Source organism: Triticum dicoccoides, chromosome 2B (genome assembly GCF_002162155.2).
Source record: "Triticum dicoccoides isolate Atlit2015 ecotype Zavitan chromosome 2B, WEW_v2.0, whole genome shotgun sequence".
NCBI lineage: Eukaryota > Viridiplantae > Streptophyta > Magnoliopsida > Poales > Poaceae > Triticum > Triticum dicoccoides.
In genome coordinates this window covers 814,051,220-814,060,630 of record NC_041383.1, presented here as the reverse complement: position 1 = coordinate 814,060,630, position 9,411 = coordinate 814,051,220, and positions in this window count along the sequence as shown.

Here is a 9,411-nt window from a genome sequence, read left to right as displayed (position 1 = left end):
TTATTGGTTGACATCTCCCCGGGAAAGTGCATTTGGACGACGTACTTGAGGTGCTCTCCGGTGAGTGTGACAAGCAGCACACCAGCACCGGCGCCTTGCAGCGAAAAGGCCCCATCAAAGTACATGATCCAGTTGCGGCTCGTTTCCTTGCCGGGGAGAGTGGTCTCCTGTACCTCCATGTCGGGTGATACGTCTCCAACGTATCTATAATTTATGAAGCATTCATGCCATTATATTATCTGTTTTGAATGCTTATGGGCTTTATTATACACGTTTATATTACTTTTGGGACTAACCTATTAACCGGAGGCCCAGCCCATATTGCTGTTTTATTGCCTGTTTTAGTATTTCAAAGGAAGGGAATATCAAACGGAGTTCAAACGGAACGAAACCTTCGACAACGTGATTTTTTGGAAGAATATCATCCGGGAGACTTGGAGTTCAAGCCAGGGGATCTTCGAGGAAGCCAGGAGATAGGAGGGCACGCCCACCATCCCTGGGCGTGCCCCCCTGTCTCGTGGGCCCCTCGAGCACCCTCCCGACCGACTTCGTTTGCCTATATAGTCCCATATACCCTAAAAATATCGTGGGAGAAGATAGATCGGGAGTTTCGCCGTTGCAAGCCTCTGTAGCCACCAAAAGTCAATCGGGACCCTGTTCCGGCACCCTGCCGGAGGGGGGATCCCTCACCGGTGGCCATTTTCATCATCATCCCGGCGATCTCCATGACGAGAAGGGAGTAGTTCACCCTCGGGGCTGAGGGTATGTACCAGTAGCTATGTGTTTTATCTATCTTTCTCGTGTTCTCTCTCGTGTTCCCTCTATGGCACGATCTTGATGTATCGCGAGCTTCGCTATTATAGTTGGATCTTATGATGTTTCTCCCCCTCTACTCTCTTGTAATGGATTGAGTTTTCCCTTTGATGTTATCTTATCGGATTGAGTCTTTAAGGATTGGAGAACACTTGATGTATGTCTTGCCGTGCTTATCTGCGGTGACGATAGGATATTCACGTGATCCACTTGATGTATGTTTTGGTGATCAACTTGCGGGTTCCACCCATGAACCTTTGCATAGGGGTTGGCACACATTTTCGTCTTGACTCTCCGGTAGAAACTTTGGGGCACCCTTTGAAGTACTTTGTGTCGGTTGAATAGATAAATCTGAGATTGTGTGATGCATATCGTATAATCATGTCGCCGATACTTGAGGTGACAATGGAGTATCTAGGTGACATTAGGGTTTTGATTGATTTGTGTCTTAAGGTGTTATTCTAGTATGAACTCTACGATAGATCGGACGGAAAGAATAGCTTCATGTTATTTTACTACGGACTCTTGAGTAGATAGAACAAAAAGGATAACTTTGAGGTGGTTTCGTACCCTACCATAATCTCTTCGTTTGTTCTCCGCTATTAGTGTCTTTGGAGTGACTCTTTGTTGCATGTTGAGGGATAGTTATGTGATCCAATTATGTTATTATTGTTGAGAGAACTTGCACTAGTGAAAGTATGAACCTTAGGCCTTGTTTCCTACCATTGCAATATCGTTTACGCTCACTTTTATCACTTGTTAGCTTGCTGTTTTAATAATTTCAAATTACAAATACTCATATCTACTATCCGTATTGCACTTCTATCACCATCTCTTCGCCGAACTAGTGCACCTATACAATTTACCATTGTATTAGGTGTGTTGGGGACACAAGAGACTCTTTGTTATTTGGTTGCAGGGTTGTTTGAGAGAGACCATCTTCATCCTACGCCTCCCACGGATTGATAAACCTTAGGTCATCCACTTGAGGGAAATTTGCTACTGTCCTACAAACCTCTGCACTTGGAGGCCCAACAACGTTTACAAGAAGAAGGTTGTGTAGTAGACATCATCGGGCATCAAGGTCCATCCTGCAACAAACTCCGCCAATACTCTGCTCTGAATCGTCGAGGTACTCTCAAACTTTAAACTGAAACTTGACAGCTACAGGGCCCATTCCACGATCCTCCCCATCGCATCTGGGTTGTGCAGTATCCGTTGCAACCGGAGGCGGGTGACTACGGTGATCTCGTGCGCTTGTAAGTAATGGCGCAACTTCCTCGAGGTCGTAAGGAGGCCGAAGAGCAATTTTTGCATACCTGAGTACCTCGATCTAGCCCCCTGCAAGAGGGAGCTGACAAAGTAAACTGGGTGTTGCACCATTTTCTTCTTTTGTGCCAAGCCCTGCCGGGAAGGGTTCTGGCCCGCCATCCGTGGACTCTGCCATTGTCGCCGCCTCTTCATCAACCTCTCTCTGTGCTACTAGTGCGGCGCTAACCACTTAATTTGTTGCCGCTAGATATAGCAGCAGCGGTTCTTGTGGTCTAGGCGCAACCAACACTGGGGCAGAGGAGAGGTACTTCTTCAAGTCTTGTAGTGCTGCCTCGGCCTCCGGGTCCACTCTAGTGGGCCCGTTTTCTTCAAGATCTTGAAAAAGGGAAGGGCACGCTCCACAGACTTGGAGATGAATCTGCTCATGGCGGCAATGCAGCCAGTGAGCCGACGCACGTCCTTGATCCAATTGGGCACCTCAATCTGCTCGATGGCCCTGATCTTTTCTGGGTTTGCCTCAATCCCGCACTGCGACACAAAGAACCCAAGAAGCTTGCCGGATGGGACGCCGAAGACACACTTCTCAAGGTTCAATTTGAGGTTGATCTTGTGCAGGTTTGCAAATGTTTCCTCCAGATCTTGCACAAGTGTTGCTTTGTCCTTGGGTTTGACCACTATGTCATCCATATAAGCTTCCATATTTCTATGTAGCTAGGGCTCAAAACCAATTTGGACTGCTCTTGCAAAGGTTGAGCCAGCACTCTTCAACCCGAAAGGCATCCGTAAAAAGCAAGATGTACCACATGGGATGATAATGTTGTCTTCTCCTCGTCCTCTTTTGTCATGAAGATCTGGTGGTACCCTGAGTAGGCGTCGAGAATGATAACAGGTCACACCTAGCCGTGGAGTTAACAATCTGGTCGATGCGCGGTAGCGGGAAGCGATCCTTTGGACAAGCCTTATTGATGTCTGTATAATCAATACACAGTCTCCACTTCCCGTTTGCCTTGCGCACCACTACCGGATTGGCCAACCATGTCGGGTGGAGTACTCCTCTTACCAAGCCTGCCGCCTCTAGCTTCCTGATCTCCTCCGTGATGAACTCCTGCCTCTCCAGAGCTTGCTTCCTGACTTTCTGCTTGATAGGCCGCGCATTAGGACAGACAGCAAGATGGTTCTCAATCACCTCCCTGGGAACACCGGGGATGTCGGAGGCTTGCCATGCAAACACATAGACATTTGCCTGCAGGAAGGTGACGAGTTCTCTTTCCTATTTGCTATCGAGGGTGGAGCTTATGGTAAAAGCTTCCCCCATGCCGTCCTCCTTGACAGGAACCTTCTTGGTCTCTGGTGGTACATGTCTGGACTTCTGGCTCTTACTGGTGGAGCTCTCTGGCACGTCCTCGACGGGAGTGCAACACCTCGAAGAGGTGCGCTTGCCGGAGTGGGTGCGAGGGGTCTCGTCGGTCTTCTTCCCTCCCGGGGCTCCGCTGGAAGGAGCAGGCGCCTTAGTGGCAGCTGCTGCAACTGCCTCCTGATAAAGTTGGTCGGCGCAAATCAACGCATCTTTCTTGTCGTAGAGGACGGTGATGATGTTCATCGGCCCGGGCATCTTCAGCATGTTGTAAGCGTAGTGTGAAGCCGCCATGAACTTGGCTAGTGTCGGGCGGCCGAGGATCCCGTTGTAGGGCAAGGGGATCTCGGCTAAATCAAAAACAATCCCGTTGTAGGGCAAGGGGATCTCGGCTAAATCAAAAACAATCCTCTCCGTCATGTGGTTCAGCTCGCCTCCGAATGTCACGGGCAGCGTGACCTTTCCCTTTGGCTGGCTCCTCCCCAGGTTAACCCTTGGCAACGTGCCCGTCTCCTCGAGGTCTCCATCAGGGATCTGTAGCCTTCTGACCACAACAGGCGAGATCAAGTTCAGACCGTCCCCGCCGTCAATCAACATCATTGTCACCTTGAGGTTGCGGATCGTTGGTGAGACCAACAATGCCAAGCACCCGACCGCAGTAGTGCGGTCAGGATGGTCCTCGGTGTCGAAGATGATGGGCGTGCTGGACCATTTTAGCGGCTTTCGTGCGTCGAACGATGGCTCCACCGCTGTGATCTCACGCACCCACCGCTTGAGTTGGCAGTGGAATGTATGCAGTGAGGCGCCACCATCCACGCACATGGCCTCAGTGCCTTTCTGGAACTCGTGGTCACCGAACTCGTCATCCTCGTCATGATCATCGTCCTCTTGCTTCTTGTCGCGGCGTCGGGCGGGCCTCTCCTGCTGATTATCTTTGCTGCGGCGGCCTCCTTGGCCTCCATGTTTCTCGCCAGATCCCTCGGCACCATCTTGGCCTTTCTCCTTGTCCCGCCGCTCATACTCGGCCTTCTGCTTCTCAACGAGCAGCTCTACTTGCCGGCAGTTTTGGAGATCATGGCCCTTGGTGCGGTGGATCTTGCAATACTGCTTGTCGGAGCTTCTGGCTTGTCGGCAGCCGCCAAGGCCTGGCAGGCGACACACCTGGCAACCTCCTTGCCGGGGTCGCCCGCCTTGGTCTTCTTGGTGGCACCGGTGTCGGCAGGCAAGCAGCTGAGGTGGCGCGGTGGTGGAGCCTCCATGAAGGGCTGCATGCTGCCACAGAGGTGCCTGCCCAACTGGTTAGGTCGGCAGCTGCATGTGAACGGCGGTGGAGACTTGGCTGGTGTGGGCCTGGCAGTGGCCCTGCTGACGCCCTCGGCAAGGATCTTGCTGGGTGGCCCGGCAAGGGTCTTGCCGTGGTGCACTGTTGTCCCCGGCAAGGACCTTGCCGGGGGTCTTGTAGGTTTCCTCTGCAAGAACACTGCCGAGGATCATTGCCTTCCAATTCTCATCTGATCTTGAATATTCTTTGTCTTCACAAAGATCTGCATGCCACCATGGAAGTGCCTCCCGAGTCCTGTCCTAATGCGTTTGTTGGCGTTGGAGACGGTGGGCTCGAAGGTGGCTCGCTCCATTGGTGTGGGCGAGCTGCCCCGGCAAGGGTCTTGCCGAGGCTGCTGAGGCTGCCCCGGCAAGGGTCCTTGCTGGAGAAACCAGCTTCGCCCATCCGATCTCTGTGGCCTTGGTCCTTGACGTTGCTTTTTTTGTCTTGTGCTTTCGGCTTCTCTCCTGCTTCCCTCCCTTGCCCTGTTATGCGTGGCTGTGGCGGGTGGCTCTGACTGCCCGTGCACAAGTAAAGGGGTCAAAAGGAGAACCCCTACCGATGCACACCGACAGTCTACGAGGGTGCGTGGACACACTCTCCCCTCTCGTTGATATGCATCAACTAGATAGATATTGCGTGATCGTAGGATTTTTTTTGAAATTACCGCGTTCCCCAACACAGTTTATATCAAGAAGGAGAATAGCGGCAGCTGGAAAACTGGACCTGAAAAAGCAACATTAGGCTACCTATTCTGTACAACTCCAAGTGAGATGAAACTCCACGAGGATTTTTTATGCAATATTTAAGAATTATCAGAGCAAATAAGTACCAGAGGGGGCCCACCAGGAGGGCACAACCCACCTGGTCACGCCAGGGAGCCCAGGCATGCCCTGGTGGGTTGTGCCCTCCTCGGCCCACCTCCGATGCCCGTCTTCTAGTATATAAGTCATTTTGACCTAAAATAATTAAGGAGAGGACTTTCGGGAGGAGTGTCGTAGTCTCGAGGCGGAACTTGGCCAGGGGCACTTTTGCCCTCCGGCGGAGCCATTTCGCCGGGGGAACTTCCCTCCCGGAGGGGGAAATCTAAGCCAGTGTCATCACCAACAACCCTCTCATCTTGGGGAGGCCAATCTTCACCAACACCATCTCCTCTCAAACCCTAGTTCATCTCTTGTGTTCAATCTTTGTACCGAGACCTCATATTGGTACATGTGGGTGAATATAGTAGTATTGATTACATCTTGTAGTTAATCACTATATAGTTTATCTGGTGGAAGATTATATGTTCAGATCCATTACGCTATTCAATACCCCTCTAATTATGAGCATGTTTATCACTTGTGAGTAGCTACTTTAGTTCTTGAGGTCACGGGACAAATCATGTTGCAAGTAATCATATGAACATGATATGTGTTCGGTATTTCGATGATATGTATGTTGTGATTCCCTTAGTGGTGTCGTGTGAATGTCGACTACATGACACTTCACCATATCTGGGCCTAAGGGAATGCATTCTGGAGAAGTTATTAGATGATGGGTTGATAGAGTGACAAAATCTTAAACCCTAGTTTATGCGCTACTTCATAAGGGACCGATTTGGATCCAAATGTTTAATGCTATGGTTAGATTTAATCTTAATACTTTTCTCGTAGTTGCGGATGCTTGCGATGGGGTTAATCATAAGTAGGAGGTTATTCAAGTAAGAACAACAACTAAGCACCGGTCTACCCACATCTCAAATTATTGAAGTAACGAACAGAAATTCAACCAATATGGTGAAAGTGACTAGATGAAATTCTTGTGTACCCTCAAGAACACTTTGCTTATTATAAGAAACCGTTTTGGCCTGTCCTTTGCCACAGAAGGATTGGGCTACCTTGCTTCATACTATTTGTTGTTACTATTACTTGCTCGTTACAAATTATCCTGCTATCTCCTACTTATAATTTGAATGCTTGCAGACATTACCTTGCTGAAAACCACTTGTCATTTCCTTTTGCTCCTCGTTGGGTTCAACACCCTTACTTATCGAAAGGACTACGATTGATCCCCTATACTTGTGGGTCATCACCTCCAAAGCAGGTAAGGCATATGCATATGTGGCTTTGAACCTTGCAACAGAGTAGTAATCATGCACATGCTGTTGTATGTTCCTGTGACGCCCCCGATTCAATCGTACACTAATCATGCACGCAAATGTGTACGATCAAGATCAGGGACTCACGGGAAGATATCACAACACAACTCTACAAATAAAATAAGTCATACAAGCATCATAATACAAGCCAGGGGCCTCGAGGGCTCGAATACAAGTGCTCGATCATAGACGAGTCAGCGGAAGCAACAATATCTGAGTACAGACATAAGTTAAACAGGGTGCCATAAGATGGCTAGCACAAACTGGGGTACAGATCGAAAGAGGAGCAGGCCTCCTGCCTGGGATCCTCCTAGATCACTCCTGGTCGTCGTCAGCGGGCAGCACGTAGTAGTAGGCACCTCCGGTGTAGTAGGGGTCGTCGTCGACGGTGGCGTCTGGCTCCTGGACTCCAGCATCTGGTTGCGACAACCAGGTAGAAGGGAAAGGGGAAAAGAGGGAGAAGAGCAACCGTGAGTACTCATCCAAAGTACTCGCAAGCAAGGAGCTACACTACATATGCATGGGTATATGTGTAAGGAGGCCATATCGGTGGACTGAACTGCAGAATGCCAGAATAAGAGGGGGATAGCTAATCCTGTCGAAGACTACGCTTCTGGTAGCCTCCGTCTTGCAGCATATAGAAGAGAGTAGATTGTAGTCCTCCAAGTAGCATCTCCAAGTAGCATCTCCAAGCAGCATCTCCAATAGCATCGCATAGCATAATCCTACCCGGCAATCCTCTCCTCGTCGCCCTGCGGAAAAGCGATCACCGGGTTGTCTGTGGAACTTGGAAGGGTGTGTTTTATTAAGTATCCGGTTCTAGTTGTCATAAGGTCAAGGTACAACTCCAAGTCGTCCTGTTACCGAAGATCACGGCTATTCGAATAGATTAACTTCCCTGCAGGGGTGCACCACATAGCCCAACACGCTCGATCCCATTTGGCCGGACACACTTTCCTGGGTCATGCCCGGCCTCGGAAGATCAACACGTCGCAGCCCCACCTAGGCAAAACAGAGAGGCCAGCACGCCGGTCTAAACCTAAGCGCACAGGGGTCTGGGCCCATCGCCCATAGCACACCTGCACGTTGCGAGGGCGGCCGAAAGCAGACCTAGCCTAGTGGCGTTCCAGTCCAATTCGGCGCGCACCGCTCCGTCGCTGACGTCTGAAGTGCTTCGGCTGATACCACGACGTCGGGATACCCATAACTACTCCCACGTAGATGGTTAGTGCGTATAGGCTCGTAGCCGACTCAGATCAAATACCAAGATCTCGTTAAGCGTGTTAAGTATCCGCGAACACCGAACAGGGCCAGGCCCACCTGTCTCCTAGGTGGTCTCAACCTGCCCTGTCGCTCCGCCACAAAGTAACAGTCGAGGGCCGTCGGGAACCCAGGCCCACCTCTACCGGGATGGAGCCACCTGTCCTTTCAGCCCCCTCGTCAGAATCACTTGCGGGTACTCAATGAGATGACCCGACTTTAGTCACCATCTGTATAGTATGTATGTGTGTATAGTAATATACCCGTGATCACCTCCCAAGTGATCACGGCCCGATAGTATAGCAAGGCAGACTGATAAGAATGTAGGGCCAATGATGATAAACTAGCATTCTATACTAAGCATATAGGATTGCAGGTAAGGTATCAACAGATGTAGCGACAATGTCAGGCTATGCATCAGAATAGGATTAACGGAAAGCAGTAACATGCTACACTACTCTAATGCAAGCAGTATAGAGAAGAGTAGGCGATATCTGGTGATCAAGGGGGGGCTTGCCTGGTTGCTCTGGCAAGAGAGAGGGTCGTCAACTCCGTAGTCGAACTGGTCAGCAGCAGCGTCGGTCTCGTAGTCTACCGAAGAGAAGAGGGGGAAGAAATAATGAATACAGAGCAAACAAAGCATCACAAAATATAACAAGGCAATACGCGATGTTCGGTGTGCCCTAACGCGGTAGCAGGTGATACCGGTGAAGGGGGGGAAAACATCCGGAAAAGTATTCCCGGTGTTTCGTGTTTTCGGGCAGAGGAGCCGGAGGGGTAAGTTGCGGGTTCGATAGGTTAGGGGTGTGTGGCGGACGAACGGACCGCGTATCCGGATTCGTCTCGTCGTTCTGAGCAACTTTCATGTATAAAGTATTTTCATCCGAATTACGGATTAAAAGATATGATTTTTTTTAAAGATTTAAATCATTTTCTGATTTTAATTATTTATTTAAACCCAACATTATCCAAAACAGTGATTGCTGACGTCATCATGACATCAGCAGTCAACAGAGGTGTTGACTGGTCAAACTGATGTGTGGGTCCAGTGGGACCCACCGGTCATACACTGTTAGGTTGGTTAGGGTTTAGGTTAAACTAATTACTGTTTACCTAAACTAACATGTTAATTAGATTAATTAACTAGGATTAATTAACTTAATTAATTTAGTTAATTAATTAATTAATTAATTACGTTTATTTTTAGTTATTATTTATTTTCTATTATTCCTTTTTAAAACCCCTTTTTTT